The sequence below is a fragment of the Dipodomys merriami genome, unplaced genomic scaffold (genome assembly GCF_024711535.1).
Source record: "Dipodomys merriami isolate MVZ:Mamm:240054 unplaced genomic scaffold, mDipMer1.0.p SCAF_32, whole genome shotgun sequence".
NCBI lineage: Eukaryota > Metazoa > Chordata > Mammalia > Rodentia > Heteromyidae > Dipodomys > Dipodomys merriami.
Genome location: NW_027204715.1, coordinates 16372126 through 16397189, shown reverse-complemented (window position 1 = coordinate 16397189; position 25064 = coordinate 16372126). Strand labels below are relative to the sequence as shown.

Genomic DNA, 25064 nt, shown 5'->3' with positions numbered 1-25064 from the left:
TACCCTCCCAAACCCCTTTCCTCATAATTTGTATAGTTCATATTGATACAGTTCACATTGTCTAAGTCAGTCTTTAAAATGACAAACAAAGGAACACAGTTCAGGTCCAAAATAAAAGATAGTTCATATAAATACTTGGAAAATATTGAAGTGGACAGACTACCTTCTTGGCAGTAAACATGCAGTAAAACACACATAATGGTTCTGAGCCAAATAGCATTTGTATTTTTTTGTGTGGAACATTAGTTATAAATCCAAATCATTGATTCAACTCTATTATTATCTAAAAAGAATCTAATATACTCATAGTTTCTATTGAGACAGCCACCAATACTAAGTATTATATGTACTTAGTCTTATTATGCATATTATTTATTTCTCATGTAATACAGATATATGCACAATTTTAAATGATGTCACATTACCTGTGTGTTCATGTATATTATAATATGACACTGACTTGTAATTAACGATTAGAGTTCTGAAACCATGTTGAAACAATACTCTGCATTCTATTTTTGCAATTTCTTTTCCCAGATGATATCAGCTGGATTTGAATAGTTTATACAAAGAAATAATAATAATAATTATTATTTATTTATTTATTGTTGGTCATGGAGCTTGAACTCTGGGCCTGGGTGCTGTACCTCAGGTTCTTCACGACAAGGTTAGCACTCTACCACTTGAGCCACAGTGCTACTTCCAGTTTTCTGAGTGGTTTTATTAGAGATAGGAATCTCACAGACTTACCTACCTGGGCTGGCTTTGAACCATGATCCTCAGATCTCAGACTCCTGAGTAGGTAGTATTACAGGCATGAGCCACAGTCGCCCGGCTTAATGTATTATTTTTTATCGCTTGAATAAAGTTCCTTTCAACTCAGTTCTTTAAAACTTAATAATGTTATTGTAGGAAACCATCAGATGTCAATTTGCAAGCTAAAATAGGCTATTTCCTCTTTGGAAAAAAATATTTCACAAGCAAACAATTTATATCTATTTTCTCACAGTTTAAAGAAAAAAAACAAGAATAAAAGTGACATATGTATTTTATCTCTTAGATAATTACCTATAGATACTGTGGGTAAATATATATCTTATCATTAAAATGGATAGTTTTATCAGATTGAGAAATGCCCAGGAGATAACACAAAGGTGTCTGTGATGGCACTTTTGGAGAAGATTGGCAGGTATGGCAACATCTCGAGGAAGAATTTTTGTTTGGTGACTGAGTGGTACTGTGCACTAGCCTATGAGCCCTGAGTAGCACGGATGACAGGCTTGAGTTTGTAATCTGACTCAGAGTATTGTGTCACTGGTGCCATAGATCTGAGGATCATGTTTCAAAATCAGAGCAGGCAAAAAAAAAAAAAAATGTCCCCGTGAAACTCTGATTTCCATTAACCTCTCAAAATCTCAAAGTGAACCTATAGCCCAAAGAGCTATGTAACAGTGCCCAGGTCTTGAGTTTAAGCCTATTACCCTCACACACCCCCATACACTGAAAAAAGAAGAAAGAAGAAAGAAGGAGGAAGAGGAGGAGGAGGAGGACGAGGAAGAGGAGAAAGGAAGAAAGGAAGAAAGAAAGAAAGAAAGAAAGAAAGAAAGAAAGGAAGAAAGGAAGAAAGAAAGGAAGGAAGAAAGGAAGGAAGGAAAGAAGGAAAGAAGGAAGGAAGGAAGGAAGGAAAAAAAGAAAGAAAGAAAGAAAGAAAGAAAGAAAGAAAGAAAGAAAGAAAGAAAGAAAGAAAGAAAGAAAGAAAGAAAAATTCCTCTTTTAATAGCCACTTATAAAAAAGGGTCTAGGTTAAAACTAAACAGATTCTTATAATTATCAAATGAATTGTGTGATGAGTGACAAAATAACAAATCATTGAACAGTTGAACAGTATATAACATTATATTGCTCAGTAAGAATACCAACAAAGACACAGCATCAGCTGGGCACCAGTGGCTCACGCCTGTAATCCTAGCTACTTAGGAAGCTGAGATCTGAGAATCATGGTTCAAAGCCAGCCCAGGCAGGAAAGTCCATGAGACTCTTATCTCCAAAAAAGCACTAGAAAACTGGAAGTGGTGATGTGGTTCAAGTGGTAGAGCACTCGTCTTGAGCTGAAGAGTTGAGGGACAGTGCCCAGAGTTCAAGCCCCATGACCGAAAAAAAAACAAAAAAACAAAAAAACAAAAAAACACAGCATGGTTAACTAGTACCTAACAAGGAGAGGATGTCACAATACTCTGATCATTTTTGTCATTTGAAGTCAAGTGCCTTTGTATGTTGTGGGATGCTTACATGCTAACTACTGCATCCCAGAAAACAACTTCTTCCTACTCCGGCTAAAACCAGTCTCAGAAATCACCTGGTATCTTTTCAGCAGGTTTGCAAACATTCCCCTGCTCCAGTTAGGAAATTTTAAACCTTCTAGATAATAAAACACAGAGATAGTCTGTAGTTAAAAATGTTTCTGTAATAAATGATACATCGGTAATTAGTAGTTAGTCAACAGCATTGAACCTGAGAATTATTCAGAACTTATTTTTACATATTTGGATGTAAATGCATAGTTTGTTTGCATTTCCATGGGGAACTAATGAAGTGATCAAAAATTATCTACCTATCTACATATCAATCTATATACCTTTTTCCCATATATTTGTTCAACTGGAGGTTTTTTCAAACTTAAATATGTATTATATGGGAATTCAATAAGTGAGATACATAGAAGCCAACTTTGAGAGGTGAAGTGGAGAGCCTTTTTTAGAAAGCTGGTGATTGCAAGAGGACTCGTGACCAAAACAAAACAATAACAACAACAACATCAACAACAACAGAACTTTGCATTCCCAAATGTATCTAACACAAAGTTTATAAAGGCAAAAATCACATGAAGGCAGATGTCACATGATAGGAAGCCTAGAAAACCATATTTTCGGAAGGAAAACAAACTAGTTAAAGGTTATATAGGAGGAATGATCAAGGACAATCAAGGGCTAGTTATCTAAGGGGAACAATTAAGGACAATCTAGGGCAATATTTGACACACCTGCATTTCAAAGAATGACCTATATCACCTCTAGAGTTTTGGGAACTGGCTGAGAAGTCTCCCATCATCTATTAAGATGCCAAGATGGAGGTAAGGACAAGATGGTGCTACTTAAACCCACTATCCACATTTCATATGTACAGTATATCTTTGTAAGTAAATCAGATGCATAGGAAAATCCCTGTATAATATTATGGCAAAGCTTTGAATGGAAACATCATTTTTAAGTATTTTCATTGACAAATATTAAAATTGATATTTTCATCATTAGTGCTTTTACTTGGCAAAATTGTTTAAAGTCAAAACAATTACTATCTGTTTTCCTTTTGTGAGCTATAATACTCTTCTGTGCACTTGGAAATAAAATGAATTACATGCAATGAAAATCTACACAAAAACCCAGAGAGAAAATTCGGAGATAGGTTTTCACAGATTATTGTAAATTATAAATTATTGTGTCCTAGTTCTTATCATCTAATACATTCATAGATTTATAGAAAATGGGAGTACATGAGACATGTGTACATGAAGCAGAGAAATTCTTGATTTAGTTGGAATGTCTCCTCCAATTTTGTGTTTAAATACAAATGCTATTGTCACAAAGGAGCCATGAAATTTCCACCTTTGTGAGTAGTTATCAATATCATAACAAAAGTTTAACATGGCTAGTGCATGCTCTCCCTTAATCCCTTTAAGTTTATTTCTTAAACATACACTGGCACCTCACTGTTGGTCTTCTCAGGATTCAGAAAGTTTAGTACATTTTTTGGCAGAAGAAATCTGCAATTCAAATGATACACTCTTGATAGCTTGGACCTATTTTGGGATGATCCAATCATTTTACACAAGATAGAACTGAAAACCGGTGAATTTGTAATTCAAGAAAAGAGAAATAGCCGGGCGCTGGTGGCTCACGCCTGTAATCCTAGCTACTCAGGAGGCTGAGGTCTGAGGATCGCGGTTCAAAGCCAGCCCGGGCAGGAGAGACCTTGAGACTCCTATCTCCAATAAACCACCAGAAAACCGGAAGTGGTGCTGTAGCTCAAGTAGTAGAGTGCTCGCCTTGAGCTGAAGAGCTGAGGGACAGCGCCCAGGCCCAGAGTTCAAGTCCCATGAGAGACAAAAAAAAAAAAAAAAAAAGAGAAATAGACTTGCAAAACTTCCAGCCTGGAAATATGAAAAATAAAAAAGTATGTTGAAGCAAGCAGATCAACTGGATGGCCAAGCATGTTTGCAAAGAAGTTTAGGATGAGCTGAAGAAAACAAAAAATATTCTTTCTGTCTAAAGAAGACATGATGAGATCTTCAAGGCTGACTGTTGCCAATACAGTCTCAGAGCACCATAAATTCTCAAGGGCAGAAGGATTTGATTAATCATGAGCCCATGGTATGGATGGAATCTCGTGGTTTGCTGTCTAGGACCATATAGGGACTTGATTCCTTCCATTCTAGTGTACTCCTGGCTTACGGACTTCCCCATTTGGAGCTGACATTGTCCCGGAAACAACTTCATATGTCACTGCAAAGAGCACAAGCTAGACACCTTGGTGACATCCACCGGGTGCTAATTCTATAAGCATACAGAAGGCAAGAGGTGTAGGCAAGTGATTTTTTTTTTTTTTTTTTGTATCTCAATGTCAGAGACTTGTCACAAGTGTCACTTATCACTTTTGCTAGAGTAATTCCAAGTAGAATCCTGAGACTGCAGTTATGATCAAGAGTTCCTACCAGAATAAGACATAATGGAAGTCCAATGCCAGAGGAACTTTGAAGATTCTAGAACTCTGGAACGAACATCATGAAATGGCAGCTTGGGAGAGTTTTATAGGCAAGAGATTTTATTCTGGAGCTTCAAGGTTTCCTCTTTTTCGTCTGTGAGTTTTGGGCATAGTTGGGATGAGTTCTGTCTTTTCATGTTCATTTCTGCCTTTTGGAATAGGAATGTATATCCTTTCCTATCATTGTGTTTGAATGTAGACACTTTAATGATGTTGCAGGTGAGCATTTGCTTCAGAGTGCATTATACCTTGAGTCCCAAAGATTTCATACTCAGATGAGATTTAATATTGTGCTTTTGGAATTTGGTGACAGACACAGGTAAGGATTTTGAGGTTATTTGTGTGTAAAAATAACTTCATTTTGAATGTAAAAGTTATTCAGTTTTAGTACCAAATATGTAATTGTGTTATTTCATGGTGTTTTAGTTTTGTGGTTTGGGTGATTTTATTTATTTGTTTATTTTATTTATTTTGTTTATTTGTTTATTTGTTCATTGGCTTTTTCACTCACATTTCAACATTTCAACATTTGCCACACCTCCACTTCCAGCTTATTGCAAATTAATTGGAGATACGAATCTTGAAGATTTGTCTGTCTGGATTGGCTTCAAACTCTGATCTTTAGATCTCAGTTTCCTGGATAGCTACTAGCATGAAACAAGAGAACCAAGCAGTTTAAAATGGGATTCTGCTGCTTTTTGGGTTGAATTGATTTTTTTTTTTTTTTGTCAGTTGTGGGGTTTGAACTCTGGGCCTGGGCGCTGTCCCTCCGCTCTTCAGCTCAATGGGAGCACCTTGAACCACATCACCACTTCCAGTTTTCTAGTGGGTCATTGGAGATAAGAGTGCCACAGACTTTCCTGTCCGGGCTGGCTTTGAACCACAATCCTCAGATCGCAGCCTCCTGAGTAGCTAAAATTACAGGCAGGAGCCACCGCCATCTGGCTTTTATTTTAATTTTTGTTTAATATTATACTTTTGTAACACAGGTTAAAAATCTCATTGCCCTTGTAGTACTTTGAAGTGGTAGAAACTGTAAGAGAAAATTCATTCATGATAACTTAGTTGACTGGTATTATTACAAGAATAAGGTTAGATCCCTCTAGCTTTTCTTTCCCTCTCAACTTCTAAAGTGCAATGATGTGTTCAGCAGGTCATTGTTAGTAGTCAATTTCTAAATACTAGACCTAACAGCTTCCAGAACTCGGAGCTAATAATTTTTCTCTTCATTGTAAGTTATCCTGTCTTTAGTATTCTATAAGACTGGCACAAAAATAGACTAAAGTAGTTAATATCTGTTTACAACACCTGATAGGCTGCTAAGGTATAAGTTATGCAACATACAAAGTGAAATCAATACATTTTGTTAAATAAGGTAAACTTTGCTTGCCTGAAAATTCTGTTATTTTTTATTCCATTTTCTGTAGCTTCTTAATACAGCAACTTAAATGGATTTTTCTCCTATTCTTCTTTCACTCATGGATTACAGCCTGGACTTTCAGTCGCCATGTATCGACCCTCTTTACCAATCTCCTCATGCTATTGGCCATTTTTGTCTAGACTTCACTTGGCATCATAATTGCTTTTAACTTTTCCAACAGACTCATTATTCAGCCTTGTATTCTCATCTATTTTACTAAAGCCCCAATGACATTCAAGCACTATTTTAATAATAAAGACAACAAAGTACACCTTCATATGCAATCTTGTTAAAATATTTAAGTGAACATCAAAAGTGGTGTAGTAAATCACCAGAACCATGATTCCCCAGCCTTATTAAAGGGAAAGTCATATTTACACAGGCCTGAATCATTCTGTTATTGAAGCCAATTGGGATATTATTTTACTTCTTTCATAGGATGATGTTCATCCTGTATAATTTGATTTGACCAATGACTTCTAAGTAAAGTGTAAGGACATAAAGTTATTTCAGCCCATGTTTTCACTCACCTTCATGCTCCTATCTGTACCCAATAATGTGCCCCAGGATATCTTCTACTTTATTGTGTATTACAAAAAAAAAGAAAGAAAGATGTTGGTCTAAGTGAAATGTAGCATAGGTGAACCCAGTTGCTACCAGGTTTTTGAAGAAGCAACTTGAGTAGAAATCACCATACAAAGGGAACAGATAGTAAATAGTTGTTAATATAAGCACTGAAGGCTTGACATTTTTTGTTTTGTCTTGTTGTTTTAAATTTTATTTTATTGTAAAGATGCTGTATAGAAGGATTACAGTTATATGAGTAAGGTAATGAGCATATTTCTTATCGAATATTGTTACACCCTCCTATGTTTTTCTCCTACTATCCCTTCCTTCTCCCACTTCCCCCACTCCCCACCCCCGCCCAGGCAAGTTGTAAAGTTCATGTCCAACATAGTGTCTTGTGAATCTCATTGCTACAATGGGTCATCCTGTGTCCTCATTTCAGCATTTTGTTATTCCCCTTCCCCTCCACAAATTATATAAAAGTATATACAAGATGCAGGGTACCAAAATCAAATACAGTGACAACAGGGGTTATACCATAAGAGGAAAAGCATACAAAAGAAACAAAAAAAATCATGTAGTGCATTTAAAACAAGAACAAAGACCTCTGGTATCCATATTGTTTTAATGTGCCATAATCAATGAAAAGTGTGCTAGATTTTACTAGGTTACTTTAATTAAAGCTTCAATATTCCAGCATTTTCTCTCCTAATTTAAATAATTTATAATCTTTAATTGGAAATTTAGAACAAAAGAAAATAACAGTAATTTTAATACAGATAATATTAATATAGAATTTATTTTATGTATTTTAAAGTATGATGCCAGACCTCTATCAGCTAGAAAAATACTATAGACGGGCTGGGAAGGTGGCTCAGTGGTAGAGCCCTTGCCTTGCATGCCTGAGGCCCTGGGTTCGATTCCTCAGCACCACATAAGCAAAAAGAAAAAAGCCGGAAGTGGTGCTGTGGCTCAAGTGGTAGAGCGCTAGCCTTGAGCTGAAGAGCTGAGGGACAGTGCCCAGACCCAGAGTTCAGGCCCCACGACCGGACCCCCCCCCAAAAAAAAAGAAAAAGAAAAAAAAGAAAAATGCGATAGAGGATGTGTATTTTTTTAATTTTCTAAGAAATAGGATAAGCACATTTTAAATTTAATGCATTATTGTGTGCTTATGATAAATTAGGATGATGGGTAGAAGAAAGGACATGGGCTGATTTATAAAAGTAGTATTTTTCTAACTTTCATTGCAAGAGTTAACTATATTTCTCAAATTCACATACAAAGTGTGTTTTCCTGGTTTATGCCATGTTTGATAGATGCGTGTATTGTGGGATATTTACATAACCATAATTAGCAGAACCAATACTCAGATCATTTTCATTTTTATAAAAATCATGTAAAGTGTAGGCTCTTAGACATTTTCAGGTATGCATTACCTTCTTATTTATTATATTTACCATTCTGTACAACAGTTATGCAGACTTTGTTCCTCTTATCTAACTGAAAGTTGGAGACATTAAGTAGTTTGAAATTTTGACATGATTTTCCTTATCATGTGCTGAGTTTTTGTGCTGGGGCTCTATTGAGAGGTGATTGGGTTATAAGGGTCTAACCTTCACAGTGGATTAATTCATTGGTTTATTCAGAGATCAATAATCTGTCAGGATGTAGGGGATAGTTAGACAAGTATTCCACTGGAGACATACTACAGAAAGATAAGTCTTGTCCCTTGGGATCCATTCCTTCCCTTTCTGCTTCCTTGTAACATGATGAGAACAACTTCTTCCTGCTCTAAGACAGTGCACAGATTCCCCACAGGCTTGGAAAACATGCATCATCTGACCATGTATTAAACCCTCTGAAGTCATAACCCAAATCAATGAGCAATTGTTTCTCTTAAGATAAATTTTGCAGTATGTTTTACCAATAGTAACAACAAGTTGCCTAACACCAGAAACATTTCCTTATCTCCACTGTGCCTTCTCTGTTTCTGAGACTGATATTTTTAGTTCCCACAAACAAAGGAAATTTACAACAAGGAAAAATATGACTGATGAATATCCAAAATATACATATTTTTCACAATCTTTCACTAGGCTTTCTGTATATCTACACTTGAGTTCATTCCCTATCTTGCTTCTGTGAATGATGTAAAAGTAAACAGGAGATGTAGCCATCCCTTAAGGTAGTGATTTTTGTTACTACTTTGGATATATACCCAAAGATAAGATTGGTCATTGTAACAGTTGGTAGTTCTACTTATAATCATTTGAAGACCCTCCCTATTGTTTTATAGATGGCTACTAATTTACTTTTTACTAACAACTCACAAGGCTTTAATTTGTTCCCATTTTTGCCAATGTTTGCGAAGTTTTTATTCTTAAATGTTAGTCATTGAAGATAGTGCTCATTAATAGTATATTATGATTTAATTTAATTTTTTCTGGTTATTTTAATGTTGAACAGCATAATATATGTGCTCACCATTTGTATATATTTTTGACAGATGACTATTTCAATCCTCTTCCAATTTTTAGAATAGTGTTATTACTTTACTTACTCTATTCTTGAGTTGTTTCACTTCTATATTTATTTTGGATATATCCTTCATTAGATATTTGTCATTTCATCCCACTGAGGTCCCTATGGCTATGTAGAAATATGTTAGCTGATGTTATACATGTGAGCCTATTCTTGATGCTGTACCCATGCATCTCTTTTTGCTCTGGTTGTTCTTGTTGGAAACATTCAGCCTGCTTAAAGACAAAGGAACTGCCTACTAAGATTATTTACTTTATTATATTTGGAATAAAACCTTAACCTTCACCTTGGCTATGCAAAAAAATATTCACTTAAATTATTATGCTTTTATATTTGCTTACAAGCTAAGCAAAATAAAACTATTTTACTTTGAATATAATTAGGGTATAGCTTTACAGAAAGCAAAATTATGATATCTGAAATACAGTATTTCTAACAATTTACTTCTTAACGATTTTCTACTTTTACATTGTCAACTCAAAAGTTCTTTTCATTTTATGAGATAAATACATAAGATTTTTGAATATATATGTTTAGCTTTCTTAGGTGTGAGGGAGAAATATATACACTTTTTAATTATGTTTTATTAATGTAGAGAAGCTCAGATTTGCCTTGGAAAGATACTTCCGGATATCAGGTCAGTCCAGGCAAAGAGTTAGCAAGATCTTATCTAAAGAAATGAGCCCACTGCAGAGGTATATTTCTGGAATGTCAGCTATGTCAGAGGCATAGGAGAGGATACTATAGTAGAAGCCCTTCTCTGAAAAGAGATCATTAAAATGTAAAATATAACTAAAGCAAAATAGAATTTGAGGGTCATAGTTCATGTGGTAGTACTTGCCCAGGAAAGGTAATGCCAGTGAATATTTTCTTCAATAATATGATGTCTTTAATGAGAAGTCTGCTGTTGTCTCTATTTTTCTCTTTCTTCCCCCTCCCACCCCCCCCCCCCCACACACACGGCAACTCTCTCTTTCTCTCCTGTATCTGTTCTAGGTTTGGGGAATTTTTAAAGTTGTTTTTCACATTTTCTCTTCATTGATTTTAATGGAAGTTATTTTTCAAGTTGCTAATGCTTGGAATTGATTAAGATTCTTAGCTGAAAGGATTTGTGGCTTTCATCAAATGTATATCTTCAAGTAAAATTTCATCTTCAGTGGATGGAAGTTTCATCTCACTTTAGTCAATAATTTTTGAGAAGAAAACCTATACCCACTGTAAAATGAGTAGATTTGTGATTTCTAATGGTAGAAAGCAAGTGCTTTATTAGAAGATTGTTATCTAAGAAGATGAAGAGGACATGGTCATGTTAAGGAAGTAAAAAATGAGATTAATTCAGGTATTGATTCACCATTCAGGTACCTTTATTGTTATATAATTATGAATCTATGGATACAAAATTATGCTTGTGTTTCTTTAGCATATCATTAATTCCTGTGGGATATCTTATTACTTATTGGACTTAGAACATACAAAAATGACTAATACGAGGTGGGGAGGGGCAGGGCCGGGGCCCGGGAAGGTCGCCCAGTGGTAGAGTGCTAGCCTTGAGCTGAAGAGCTGAGGGACAACACCCAGGCCCAGCGTTCAGGCCCAACGACCGGAACCCTCCCCCCCACCCCCCCCGCAAAAAAAAAAGAACAATACGATACTGAGGAACACACCCACAGATTTAGTTATATCTTCTATTTTATTCCTAAGGTTCAGGGAAATTCAACTATCTTTCTGTCATAAACAATTATATGGTGTAAATAAGAGAAGCAAAATATACAAAAACAGACATGAAATGGGAAACTGAACTCACATCAAAGAAATACAAAATATCACTGGGAATTCTTATGAACAACTGTATGCAAAGGAATGGAAAAATTCCTAGGCATGTCATTTTACCAAGACTGAATTACCAAGAAGTAGAATACATGACTATAGCAATAATAAGTATAAGACTGAATCAGAAAAAAAAAAATTGCCTATCAAAATAAAAGTTCAGGGTCAGATAATGTCACTGTCAGATTTCACCGAGCATTAAATATCCAATGCTAATTTAGTCTAGGCTCAGAAATATAAACAGAAATAGTAAATAATTTTTCCAATTGAATTTATGTCTGATACCAAAACTAGACAAGAGCACACACACAAAAGAAGACTATAGCTTCCTATCAGTGACTTCTTTGAAAACAATTACACAAATCCTAAACAAAATGTTAGCAAATCAAATCCAATGGAATGTAAATGATAATAGTAATAATAATTTGCCATTGCCATGAGGTAATCCAGCATCCAGGAATGCAAAGAAGGGTTCATTATGAAAAAATTAACTAGTTTAATACACAAAAATAGCAAGTTTTAGGTCCAAAGTCATATGGTAGGTTCAACTCTTGAAAACACCTTAGATAAAATTTAACTTCCCTGCATGATAAAATAAAATGTTGAATAAATTAAGCACACATGGAAAGTACCTCAATATTGTAATGAATATTTATAATAATTATATGTTCATATTGTTAATAACTATAATGATACAAAATAACAACCAATATTTTGTCAGATGATTAGAGGCTAAATATCTCTCAAATCTAGAACAATTATGTTCACAATTTATATTTTACACAATTCAGGGATTCCTAGCCAGTGACAACATAGAAAGCTATAAAAGCTGTCCAAGCTGTGAAAGAGAAGCCAATTTGCCCCTTTATGCAGATGACATGATCTTGCAATCAGGAAACCCCAAAAATTCCACCCAAATTGTATTAGAACTAGGAGAAATTAGGTCGTTCTTGCAAGACACAATATCAACATTTACAAATCCATTTCATTTTTTTACCAGTAACAGTGAATTTCCTGAGACAAAAATGAGGAAAACAGTACCATTTTCAGGGTTGACAAAAATAAAATACCTGGGAATAAATAGAACCAATGTGTGAAATATATTGTTAAGGAATATTATAAAATATTCACAAAATGAAGATGAAGAAAAATGATAACAAATTGAGTATACTGTAATTTTCAAATTTCTTTAAAGATATTTATAGTTTTAATGCAATATATATTAAAATACCAATGGGAAGAAATCAAGAAAACAACCCCATTCATATAGCTTAAAACATTACTTGGAAAGGCTGTATATGACAAACCTATAGCCAGCATTATACTCAATGGTGAAAAACTAAAGCCATTTCCTCTTAACTCAGGAACAAGACAAGGATGCCCACTCTCTCCACTTCTCTTCAATCTAGTATTAGAATGCCTAGCTACAGCAATAAGACAAGATGCAGACATAAAGGGGATCCAAATAGGGAAAGAAGAAATAAAACTCTCCCTCTTTGCATGATCTTGTATTTAAAGAATCCCATAGACTCCACTCCCAAATTACTCAAGCTGATTCAAAACTTTGGCAAAGTAGCAGGTTATAAAATTAACCCCCCAAAATCAATGGCTTTTCTATATGCCAACAATGAGAAAAGTGTGGCTGAAATTAGGAAAGCAACTCCATTTGTAATAGCCCCACAAAAAAATAAAATACCTAGGAATTAACCTAACTAAAGAAGTGAAGGAACTCTATGATGAAAACTTTAAAATCTTGAAAAAGGAAATCAACACAGAACTTAAAAAATGGCAAAACTTCCCATGCTCCTGGATTGGCAAGATTAACATCGTGAAAATGGCAATACTTCCCAAGGCTATCTACAAATTCAACGCAATACCTATCAAAATTCCACCCTCATTCTTCAAGGAAATAGAAGAGGCAATCCAAAAATTCATATGGAACAATAAAAGACCCCGAATAGCAAAAACACTTCTCAACAGAAAGAACACTGCTGGAGGAATATCAATACCAAATTTCAAATTCTACTATAAAGCCATAGTAATCAAAACAGCTTGGTATTGGCATAAGAACAGACCTCAGGACCAATGGAATAGAACTGAAAACCCAGAAATGAACCTACAGACCTATAGCCATCTAATCTTCGATAAGGAAGCTAAAACAATAGAATGAAAGAAAGACAGCCTCTTCAGTAAATGGTGCTGGCAAAATTGGTTAACTACATGTAGAAAACTAAAGCTAGATCCTTATATATAACCCTGCACCAGAATCAACTCCAAATGGATCAAAGACCTTGAACTCAAAGCAGACACTCTGAAAACATTACAGGATGGAATAGGAGAAACCCTAGGTCTCCTTGGCTCAGGCCGAAATTTACTGAATAGAGACCCGGAAACACAACAAATCAAAGAAAGGTTGGACAAATGGGATTGCATAAGGTTGCAGAGCTTCTGCAGGGCAAATGACATAGCTAGCAAGATCAATAGAAAGCCCACCGATTGGGAGAAGATCTTTACTAGCCATACAACGGACAAGGGTCTCATATCTAAAATATACTTGAAACTCAAAAAATTAAACTACCCAACAACAAATCCTCAAAGAAACAACTGCCCAATAAATAAGTGGGCAAAAGACTTAAAGAGAAGCTTCTCTGAAGAAGAAAGAAGGATGGCCAATAGACACATGAAGAAATGTTCAACATCCCTAGCCATAAAAGAAATGCAAATCAAAACAACATTGAGATATCACCTCACTCCAGTTAGAACAGCAAAAATCAAGAACTCTAACAACAACAGATGCTGGAGGGGATGTGGACAGAAAGGAACCTTACTTCATTGTTGGTGGGAATGTAAACTTGTTCAACCACTTTGGAAAGCAGTATGGAGGTTCTTCAAAAGACTTCACATACATCTCCCCTATGATCCACCAATCGCACTTTTGGGCATTTACCCAAATGTATACAAACAAGACCACACTAAAGCTACCAGCACAACTATGTTTATTGCAGCATTATTTACCATAGCTAAGATATGGAACCAACCCAGAAGCCCCTCAGTAGATGAATGGATCAAGAAAATGTGGTATATATACACAATGGAATTCTATGCCTCCATCAGAAAGAATGACATTTCCCCATTTGTCAGGAAATGGAAAGGCTTGGAAAAAATTATATTAAGTGAAGTAAGCCAGGCCCAAAGAAACATAGGTCCCATGGTTTCCCTTATTTGCAATATCTAGTATAGGTATGAGTCAAGCGGAAAAGTTCAGATAATGTGATGTTAGGAAAACGAACCCTTAAATATGTATTTTAATGTTTTCTTTTCTTTCATGCATGTGTTTCTAACGCATTTATAAGATTATTTCTTTGTTTCTTTGTATGTCCCTCCCCCACATTGTAACCCTGGCTTTCACTTTATTTGATGTCAGTATAACATGTGGAGGAGATGGGGACAAACAAGTCGTTTAAGGATTCAGGTGGACCTGTTGCAACAAGGAGAATTACAAAATGTCATGTCAAAGCAAGCTTTACAATGTCGGTGTGGGTGGGGGGGTATGATTGTGTGGGGGGGAGGGAGGAGGCTGGGAAGGGAGGTGAAGGGTAAACAAAGGAGGAGGCTGCAATGCTTGGTAAGAAATGTATGCATTATCCTGCCAATGTAATTGTAACCCCTCTGTACAGTATGTTCTCAAATAAAATAAAATTAAATTAAAAAAAAAACATTACTTTGATCTAGTCATTAGAGTTTCACAGAGGTTTTGCTCCTGTCATGATCATCAGATCTCAGTCTCCTGATGAGCTAGGATTACAGGTGACTCAGTGGCAGGCAGTGGATGCAGTTTAAATGTGGTTATAACAATAGGAAAACAGTTCCTGTTATGTGACAAAAGAGCTATGTCAGGCTTCTCATGCATTGGTCTAATGTAAATAGTTTAGTTGCATTCATTCCTAATGTTTTTCCTACATGAAAACAATCCAAAAAATAACTTTACTTCATCTGAAGAAATAAATAAAAACCCACAGGGATCTAGACACCACTTCTAGTAAATCAGTGACCATACGGGTTATACTTGTAAAATTTCAGGAGTTTCTAATTTTAAACACTTTTCCAGATTGTAACTATCTTCATATATCTTGTCCTTGAGGGATAATCATTAAAATCTTAACCAAAAGAAACAACAAACAGCAACAATGAAAACAAGTAAACCCATTTAGGAATAAAAATAAAAAAAAAGAGTTGAAAGAACTCTAAATGAAATCAGTAAAATATGAAAGAAGGAAATTGAAGAAGACAAAAGAATTTGTAATTACACCCTGTGTTCATGGATTGGCAAAATTAACTGTGTAAAATAGTTGTATTCATTAAAACTATCTCTGGACTCAATGAAGTCTATGTCAAAGTTCTAATGAAATACATTTCAGAACTAGGGAAAAAAATCTTAATTTAACCTTAAATGGTTAAAGAAATGCTAGGTGTGGAGGGGATAATTTATTTTAAATTATGCTACAGGGCTCTAATAACAAAACAGTGTTGTACCATCACAAAAACAGACTCAAAAATCAATGCAATACAATGATTCATGCCATAATAAACTCTCTTAGCTTACAGCCATGTGATCCTTGACAAAGTTTTCAAAAACATACAGAAAAGAAAATTCATATTCTAATGTGCTCTGGTCAGGAAAATGGATATTCACATACAGAAAACTAAAACTAGATCTCTCACTATGTGATGTGTAAAACTGAATGAATAATGACCTTATTCATATAAGACCTAAAACTGAAACTACTAGAAGAAAAAGGATAAAACTCTTGAAGGGAAATAGGTCACTAGTAGTTTAAAAATGACACATGGAGCCAGAAATGAATGGCATCATACCTGTAGTTCTAAAAACTGATGACTGAGATCTAGAGGATCACAGTTTGGAGTCAGTATAAGCAAAAAAAGCTTACTAGACTCCAACTCCAAAATAAGCACAAAGAAACAGTGCTGGAATTTTGGCTCAAATGGCATAGCACCAGAAATAAATAAAGCCCTAAAACCCAAAAGCAAAACAAAGCAAAGCAAATAAAAAAAATCTGAAAATGGCATTGCATCAAATTAAAAAAAAAAAACAATTGCACAAGATTTCCATAGAACTAGAGAAAAATCTTATTCACCCATCAACAGACTAATGTCCAGAAAAGGATGACATGTTTTAATTTAAAAAATAATAATATCATAGAAGTTGAGAGTTACAAAATGCCAGAGACATGTCAGATCGAATTTGTATCAATGTGTAGCATGTGTAGAACAGAAAAACATAAGTTTTGGGCAATTTAACACTATACGGTGAACACAAACATAATAAATATGGAATGATTTTGAATGTTTGTACCACAGAGTTGTTAACTTTTTTTAATTATTGAAAAATAATTATACTAACCAAATTAAAGAACTTTGACAGAGCTATTATATACTGCATTGTACTCTATTAATTACATGCTTTTTTATCAGTTATTAAAAACATACAATTAGAGAGAGAGAAAAGAAAGAAAGAAATTAGCAAATGTCTGTACTTCCAATTCTTTCATTAAAGGTGTTATTATGGTGAGAAAGAGCTTTCAGAAATCAGAGTTAGAGCCTTGAACAATCCTCATGACTATTAATCAAGTTAGATTTTTCACAACATTGTTATTTAATTTAAAGCATTTTGGATAAAGATGATTGAAAGAACTTTTGTGTGAGATCAATTTGCTAAAACTGATAACCAAAAATATATATTTCAAAATGAAAATTACGAACAGGTGATTTCCTCCTGACTGCATTCAGCAATAAAATATTAAATGGAATATTAAGGACAATTAAAAAGCTAAGCTTTTAAGCTGTCTAGAGAAGTGTAAGTTTCAGTTCTTTATTGGGTATTAGAAAAAAATATGAAAGATTACTTTAGATAATCCTCGTGACTGGGAACCACCATGTGCTAGGCAGGCATAAAGGGAAGTCCTTTCTCAAGACTAAAGGTTATCCCATTTTCATTTTGGAAATCATATTTTACATCTTCAGACAATAAAATAGTTATTATATTTAAAATAAAAACTTTAAGTGCTTCAACTCTAGAAACACTTGAAAAAGTAATTTCTAATGTCTTAAGTTCCTGAAAGTATTGAGGTATGTAAAAAAATATTATATTGTAAGAAAAACACTGTTTTATGTAAAAAGTTCACCTTAAGAAAGGGCAATATATTACAAAACAATAACTTTTAAATTATGAAGATATTTAGTATATATGCAAATAAAATTTATACATAAAGTAGAATTGAAAACTGTGAAAGAAAAACTTTACAGAGAAGCTGACATAACTCTACACAGTAAAAGGCAAATTAGGCTTTTGTGGCTCATTCCTGTAATGCTAGCTACTCAGGAGACAGAGCTGAGGATATGAGGTTCAAAACCTGCCAGAATAGGGAAGTCCACAAAACTCTTGTCTCCAATTAACCATGAAAAAACTGCAAGTGGAAATGTAGCTGAAGTGATAGCTCATATCCTTGACTGAAAAAAAAAAAACAAGCAAACAACAACAACAACATCAAAACCTAAGGAATAGCACCCAGCACCTGAGTTCCATGCACAGTACTGACAAATAAATACACATGTGCATGCATACGTACAAATATAAATAGCTAACAAATATGAAGTGACAGAAGAACACAGCACCCCCCTCTCTTATTAATGTGCATTGCTGGCTGCTTTGACTATAGCACAATAGTATCCTCTCTGTATGTGAGAATTTCTTTTTCCAGTTAGTAATCTTAACTCTTCAGAAAATAGCATGCCATTATTTGTCCTAACACAGGCTGTCCTTTTCTATCTCATAGCAAAAGCGCTCTGGGATCAAGGTGATAAGGCTCTTTATGGAGTATTTGAGTTCTAGAGGAAATAAAGGGTGCAGTAATCATGGCCCTTCAGGAGAGTACTGTGGTAAAAGCAGCTCAATGACATCAGCTTCACTGTGTACTTTACGAGATCCTTGTTTCAATGAGGTCAGACAATAGTCATTTGTTATGTGGGTCATGGCAAAACTCTTCTTCTGAGGACCACAAAGAGTGACTCTTTTGCCAATATAAATACACCCTAATGCATTTATTCTCTCAATAGTCTGTATCACACTGGAGAGTCCTATTGTTCAAATACTGCCACTCATTTTACAATACTTTTTCACCTTGTGTTTTCCTTCTTTATAATAGAAAATTGCACACACATACACACACACACACACACACACACACACACACACGAGTAAATAGCAGAGACCATTCTCAGTTATGTTTTATATCATATATCCAGACTTTATGAAAAAGAAACATCAAAAGAAAATTCACATAAAGAAATGCAGTTCAAAGGACGTTGATTAAATCACTCTCATGCTATATTAATAGCAACTCATATCTAATTTCCTCACAAAATTTGTACTTGTAAATATTTATACCTTTTAACCTCTATTATGCATTGATGTGGAAAACATTTAAAACAGGAAGTCGCAATTTTCTAGTAAAAATTTGAACTGGTACAATATAAAGGTTAATTCAGTATCCAGTTCAGAATGTCTTTAAATTTTTTAATTAGTGTCATAATTTCTCAGTGTTTTATCTATAAAGTGCTTATAACTTATAAATCTTAGATTCAAATATTGTAAAATAGAATAAATAACTAAAGGTATATTTTAAAGGAAGTTCTTGTTCTATATTTACTAAGTCATCGCTTTTCTCTTCTTTTTATTATATCTCAGAGATAGATCTTGCACATTAATTACATCTTCAAAGGATAACTCATTACATGGAACTTAATTTTCTGTACACTTATAAAATCTGCAAATTCATTGTCAAGAAACATAAATATATATTGACATAAAAATCATCAGTTATGGAAATCTTTTCCCATTGTTATTTAAATAGGTTATTGAAGTTTGAAAAGGCTAGGTTTAGAAAAGTAGTCCTGGGAACAAGGCTTACTTATTAAATTTGCAAAAGGACTTTTTCAAAAAAAATTGTATTAGAGACAACAGCAAAAGAATTCAATATTCTCCATGGATCACAATATGCCTAGAGGCAGCACCCTTAGGCAAAATGTTAAGCAAAGGTCAGTTGTTGGTTTAAGATTCAAAGATGCTGTTCCCAAACTTGCTTCCTGAAATCTATGCTACAAAGATCTAGCACATTATAGATGTTTGTGCTAGTACAAATACTAATTGGTGACAATCTTTAGCTATACAAATCAGCATCAAGGAGTTTTTATTCTGCTGCTTTGGAATGAAGTTCATCTAAGAAGAAGGACTCACATTAAATAAGGAACATTTTAAATGACAGGCCTTTGAAAAGATTTTCCTTTCCTTTTATTTTTTTCCTCTTTTATTTTCTTTCTTTTGTTCTTATGCTCACACATATAAAAGAGAAGCTGACCTCAAAGCCAGCCTCAAAATCCATTTGTTACCACTGAGATTGATTTTGAAATGTAACCAATTGCTTTCCATACATTCAATTCTAGAACCTATGCTAGGTGAAATATGTGGCTTCAAGTTCTGGGAGAGGTGAATTTGCTCATGTGTAATTCAGCCTCAAGTGCTAGTATACATATATCCTTAGTACACCTATATCCTTAGCATACGTATATGTCTTAAAGGGTCATAACTTCACAGAGGTAGGGCTAGATTTTTGGACAGAGAAGTCATGCCCCCTCTTCTTATGGGAAAGCTACTAGAACTCACATAAATTTTTTAGTTGTGATGTATTTGTAACTAGCTAATATTTTTTACATAAAAGCTTAACTTTCTATAGGAATCATTTGAACAATAATCAGAAATGGGTGGGGGAGAGAGAATGAATTCAAGAATTCCGGTGTATGAAAGAGTTAGGGAAGGGATGGTGTGGAGACAGATGGGGGGAGAATATAGAAAGATGTGACATTTACCAAGATGCATTGTATTCATATACTTTTTATTTTTTATTTTTTTATTGTAAAGATGCTGTACAGAGGGGTTGCAGTTACATGAGTAATGAGTCTATTTCCTATTGAGCATTGTTACCCCCTCCATTGTTTTTCCCTGTTTTCTTAAATGTACAACTACTTAAAGATAATTTATTTTATTTTTTTAAATTTTTCTTCTAAAGATGATGTGCACAGGGGTCACAGTTATATAAGTCAGGTAATGAGTACATTTCTTTTTGAATAGTGTCACATTCTCCCTCATTTTCTCCTAGTTTTTCCTATACCTCACCCATCGTGACTAGTATGTATCACCTCTGAATTAATTCACCCTTTCTCTGCTTACTCTTTCCCTCAACAAATCAGATAAACATATATAAGACAAAGGGTACAGAAATAAAAAACAGTGACAAAAGGGATAAACCAAAGGGTAGAAAAGAATCACAAGCAGTGCAATATGAAACCTCTTCTTTCCACATCTTAGAGTTCATTGCTGTCAGCATCATTTTACATGATCATATGCACATAACTATTGAGCCCTTGTGATCCTAAGAATATCTTCCTTTGTTCTCACTGTGTAAATGTTTATAGTTCTGTTTAATTAATCATGTCCAAGCATAATTATTTTTTACTTATAGATTTATATGCACATTCTTGTTATTGCAAATGAAGGCAACCCTGTGAGCCCATATTTCCTTGGGTCTGGTTTACTGTTTTTAATATATTTTTTCAAAGTCTTTCCATTTCCTTACAAATAGGGTGATGTCATTCACTCTGATGGAAGCATGGAATTCCATTTTCTGATCCATTGAAGTACACTGAGGAGCATGTGTATTGAGTCAACGTATTAGCTATGGTAAATAATGTTTCAATGAACGTGGTTGTGCTGGTGGTTTTAGTGGGGGCTAGTTTGTGGTCATTTTGATAAATGCACAGAAGAAGTATTTCTGGGTCATAGGGAAGCTCTATGTTTAGGTTTTAATGCTTTCTAGAGTGGCTGAAAAAGTTAATATTTCGACCAATGGTACAGTAGTGTTCTCTGAAGAAGAAATAAGAATGACCAGTAATCACATGAGGAGATGTTTGATATCTCTGTAACTCAAAACAACATTGTGATTCCACCTCACCCCAGTGAGAAGGACATTATCAAGGAAACTAACCATCAGATGCTGGTGGGGCTGTGGCCAAAAGCGAATTTGAAAAAATAAAATAAAATAAATGTGGGTTGGCATGGTGGGACATTCTTTTAATATCAACTGTGCAGGAGGCTTGGAGTGTAGTAACTGGTCAAAGACAAAGGGAATGAGATCCTACCTGAAAAAGAAATTAAAAAGTCTGGTAACTTAGATCAAGTAGCACAACATTTGCCTGACAAACGTAAGACAGTCCTGAGAAAAGAAGAAATTAATATTCATCGATCACAACAAAAATAATGCTATGTGATCGAATAATTAATGATATGGTATATCAGTTTTATTATTCAAATTGTGTCCCCTGATTAAGTTTGTTGGCAAGTGACAATATAATATTTGTGTATGTGCTCAAAACTGAAAGTAGCTGGGCACTGGTGGCACGCCTGCAATCCTAGCTACTCAGGAGGTTGAAATATGACGATGGTGGTTCAAAGCCAACATAGGCAGGAAAGTCTGTGAACTGCTTATCTCCAATAAAACACCAGAAAACCTGAATTGTCACTGTGGCTCAGGTGGTAGAGCACTAGCTTAGAGCTGAAGGGCTAAGGCACAGCTCTCAGGCCCAGAGACAGACAGACAGACAGACAGACAGACAGACAGACAGACACACACACACACACACACACACACACACACACACACACACACACACACCACAAACTGAAAGAAACAATATCTATATACAAACAAGAAATATTTACTTTTTCAGTGTTTTAACATTGTAACTAAAAGGACCAATGAGTGATAGTAAGAAATGAATGTATTATTTGTTTATTGTATTTTCCTGTTTAGCCTCAAGGTCACTGTAAAGAAAAACAACATCGGTGATGTGTTTGAATCTGTCACACAGGACCTCTGTGCTAGCTCTTCTTTGTAGGCCTGGATTCTTTGTAGAATATTCTCACTTCAATGCAGTACTCTTAATTTCAGTAAGACAATGAAGGGATTATAGAAATCTAGACATGAAAAAGCGTGTGTAAATATTACCAAACCCACAATACACATCAGGAATTCCTATGATGAAACAAAAACAATGAATAATATAGGGGTCCAAGTATATTAGGAAAATCCATCTTCTCATCCACTTTCTAGAACTGAGATATTTTTTAGACCTTAAATCTGTTGTTAGAAGAGTGCCTTGATCTCTTTTGATTTGTTGTTATCCAGATCACTTCAGGTCCTGCCCAGTGAGTGAGTGTAAAATGGATATTCTCTACAGTCTACTTCAAGTCCATATAAAATGCCAACTTTTACACATATCTACATTTATCTCTGTGCTTATTTTTATTATCAAGTTATTTACTTTATGCATTTCCCCGACAATGTGAAGAATCCTGCTACTTACTATTCAAAAATCTGTGTGATCATTTCTTCAATATCAGTATGGAAGTTTACCCACTAAAATGTATTTTAATATACGGTTCTTTTTGTCTTTAGTATTGCAGATTCAATCAGAAAACCTTCTTTAAATGACATTAAGTACTCCCTTTTTACTCTCAGTGAATTCATTCTCCTTATTTATAATATAGTTACATCATTTTATCCTGTATATATTTCTTCACAGGATCCTGCCAGGATTTAGTCGAATTTTTTGACATTTCCATGCATTGAATTCATTCTTTGAAGTGCAAAGTTCTAAGGGTTATGATAGATGTAGTAAATCATTGGTGAATTGTGCAGAACAGTTCTACTAAATAGGCCTATACTCAGCAATCCTACCAGGTGTCTAGTCACTTACTGATTTCCCCACCCCTACAAGCTTCCATTGTAGCTTTCAGAAAAATGATAAAATGAACAGCTCTATGGATTTGGTGAGATTCACTAACAAAAATACATGCAAGATTTTTTTAGTGTTTTACTTCTGTTACTTTCTTTGTTGAATATTATTACATTGCCTGGTTGTAATATACTGTATTCATGTGTCTATAGAAGAACATTTTTTATTTTAGGGGGATTAAAAATAAATCTAGCTTCTATATACATGTATAACATTTGTTGAGTGAAAATAATATTTGAGTTATCTTTATTAAATGCCTACCTCAGGCCACCATTATTGGTTGAGTGGTAAAAATTGATTAATTTTAACAACAAATTAAGTTTCTTTCAAACTGATTATACAACTTCATATTATCAAAAATAATGAAAAAGAATTTTTATTACTCATCTCTATCAGTATTTCAAATTGACAGTGTTGAGAGTTCATCCATTGAAATGATATCTCATTATATAATAGTGCCATTGTGACAAATGACTTTGAAAATCATTTTCTATAAAAGTTTGTCACCTATTTTTGATTTTTGGTGACATATCTGTCCATAACATTTATAATATATATTAAATATATAACTTGTAAATATTTTATACCAATCATGGTTTGTGTCTGACTTGTCTGAAGAGAGTATTAAAATATGATTTATCATAATTAATGTGTTGTTTTTGTCAGTCGTGGGACTTGAACTGTGGGCCTGGGTGCTGTCTCTGAGCTCTTCAGCTCAAGGCAAACTCTCTACCATGTGAGCCACAGTGCCACTTCCAGTTTTCTGCTGGTTAATTAGAGATAAGAGTCTCATGGACTTTTCCTGCCTGGTCTGTCTTTGAACTGTGCTCATCAGATCTCAGCTAGGATTACAGGTATGAGCCACTGACACCCTGTGTTGTATTTTTAATGGTATATCTAAAAGCTCATCATTGAATCTGAAATCAAATTTTATTTCCTTCTATACTTTTTCTTGTTTTAAAATATAATATTTGCACCTACGATGTGCCATTAACTATTTTATAAGTTGTAAAGATCCATGAAATGATTTAGATTGCTTTATCTAGCTTCTAGCTACCATGAGTGGCCTAACAAACCTATCAACCCTCTGGGAGAAGAAATTGTAGCGTAGTCCTACATTACCCATCTACAATAATAATCATCAAAGAATCAAAACACTGAAAAGTATTGTATAGAAAATGATATTTGATATTAAATTTCTAGAACACTTATTTTGAAGCTGGGTGTCGGTGCCTTATGTTGAGGACTGAGATTTGGAAATTTATGATGCAACACCAGTATATGCAGTAAAGTTTATGAGAGTCTATCCAAAAAATAATGAGCAAAATTCTATGCTGGAGGTGTGGTTCAGGTGTGCTTTCTAAACAAGCAAGCTGAGCAATTGTCAGGTTATTAGTTCAAGTACTAAGTTTGGGAAGAGGGTAGTTTCTGTCCTCAAAGGAGAGGCATTTCCCCTTCCACAAATGATTTCATCAGGTTTCCTTGTTATATTTTCCCAGGTCCTCTTCACAGACCCTACCTTTATCTGGCCCTCCTTCTCCCTTCAGCCTAGTCTGTTTTACTTTCCAAGGTTTAGTATTTTTATTACTTTTAATATACAATGAATTTAATAACTAAAAAAAAAGATTGAAATGCAATGTGAAAAACACCAACTATAAAGAAGAAAAGTTATGCTCTAGAGGGTAGAACACAAAGCCTTACAAATGACTTGAGAGTCACTGTCAAGAAGCAGATCAGTCAATATCAGAAAGAACAGGCCTGAACATTTTCCAAATCGATAACTAGGCCATTTCGGTATTCTAAGAATCTAATAGAGAATGAGTAGAAATAAACCTACACCTAGAGACACTATGGTAAAAGCCCTGCTGGATATAGTTGTTAACACAAAGAAAAGATTACACTTTGAAGATGAAGTGTGTGTGTGTGTGTGTGTGTGTGTGTGTGTGTGTGTGTGTGTGTGTGT

At 34.6% G+C, this 25064-nt stretch overlaps 1 long non-coding RNA gene across 1 annotated transcript in view; it reads left to right on the top strand.

Moving 5' to 3' along the window:
• The first annotated feature begins 4837 nt into the window (after positions 1–4837).
• Positions 4838–25064, top strand: part of LOC138841423 (uncharacterized) — a 47311-nt gene continuing 27084 nt past the window's right edge. The window contains exon 1 of the long non-coding RNA XR_011376427.1: positions 4838–4914. This is a non-coding gene — a long non-coding RNA (uncharacterized lncRNA). The remainder of the gene's footprint in view (positions 4915–25064) is intronic.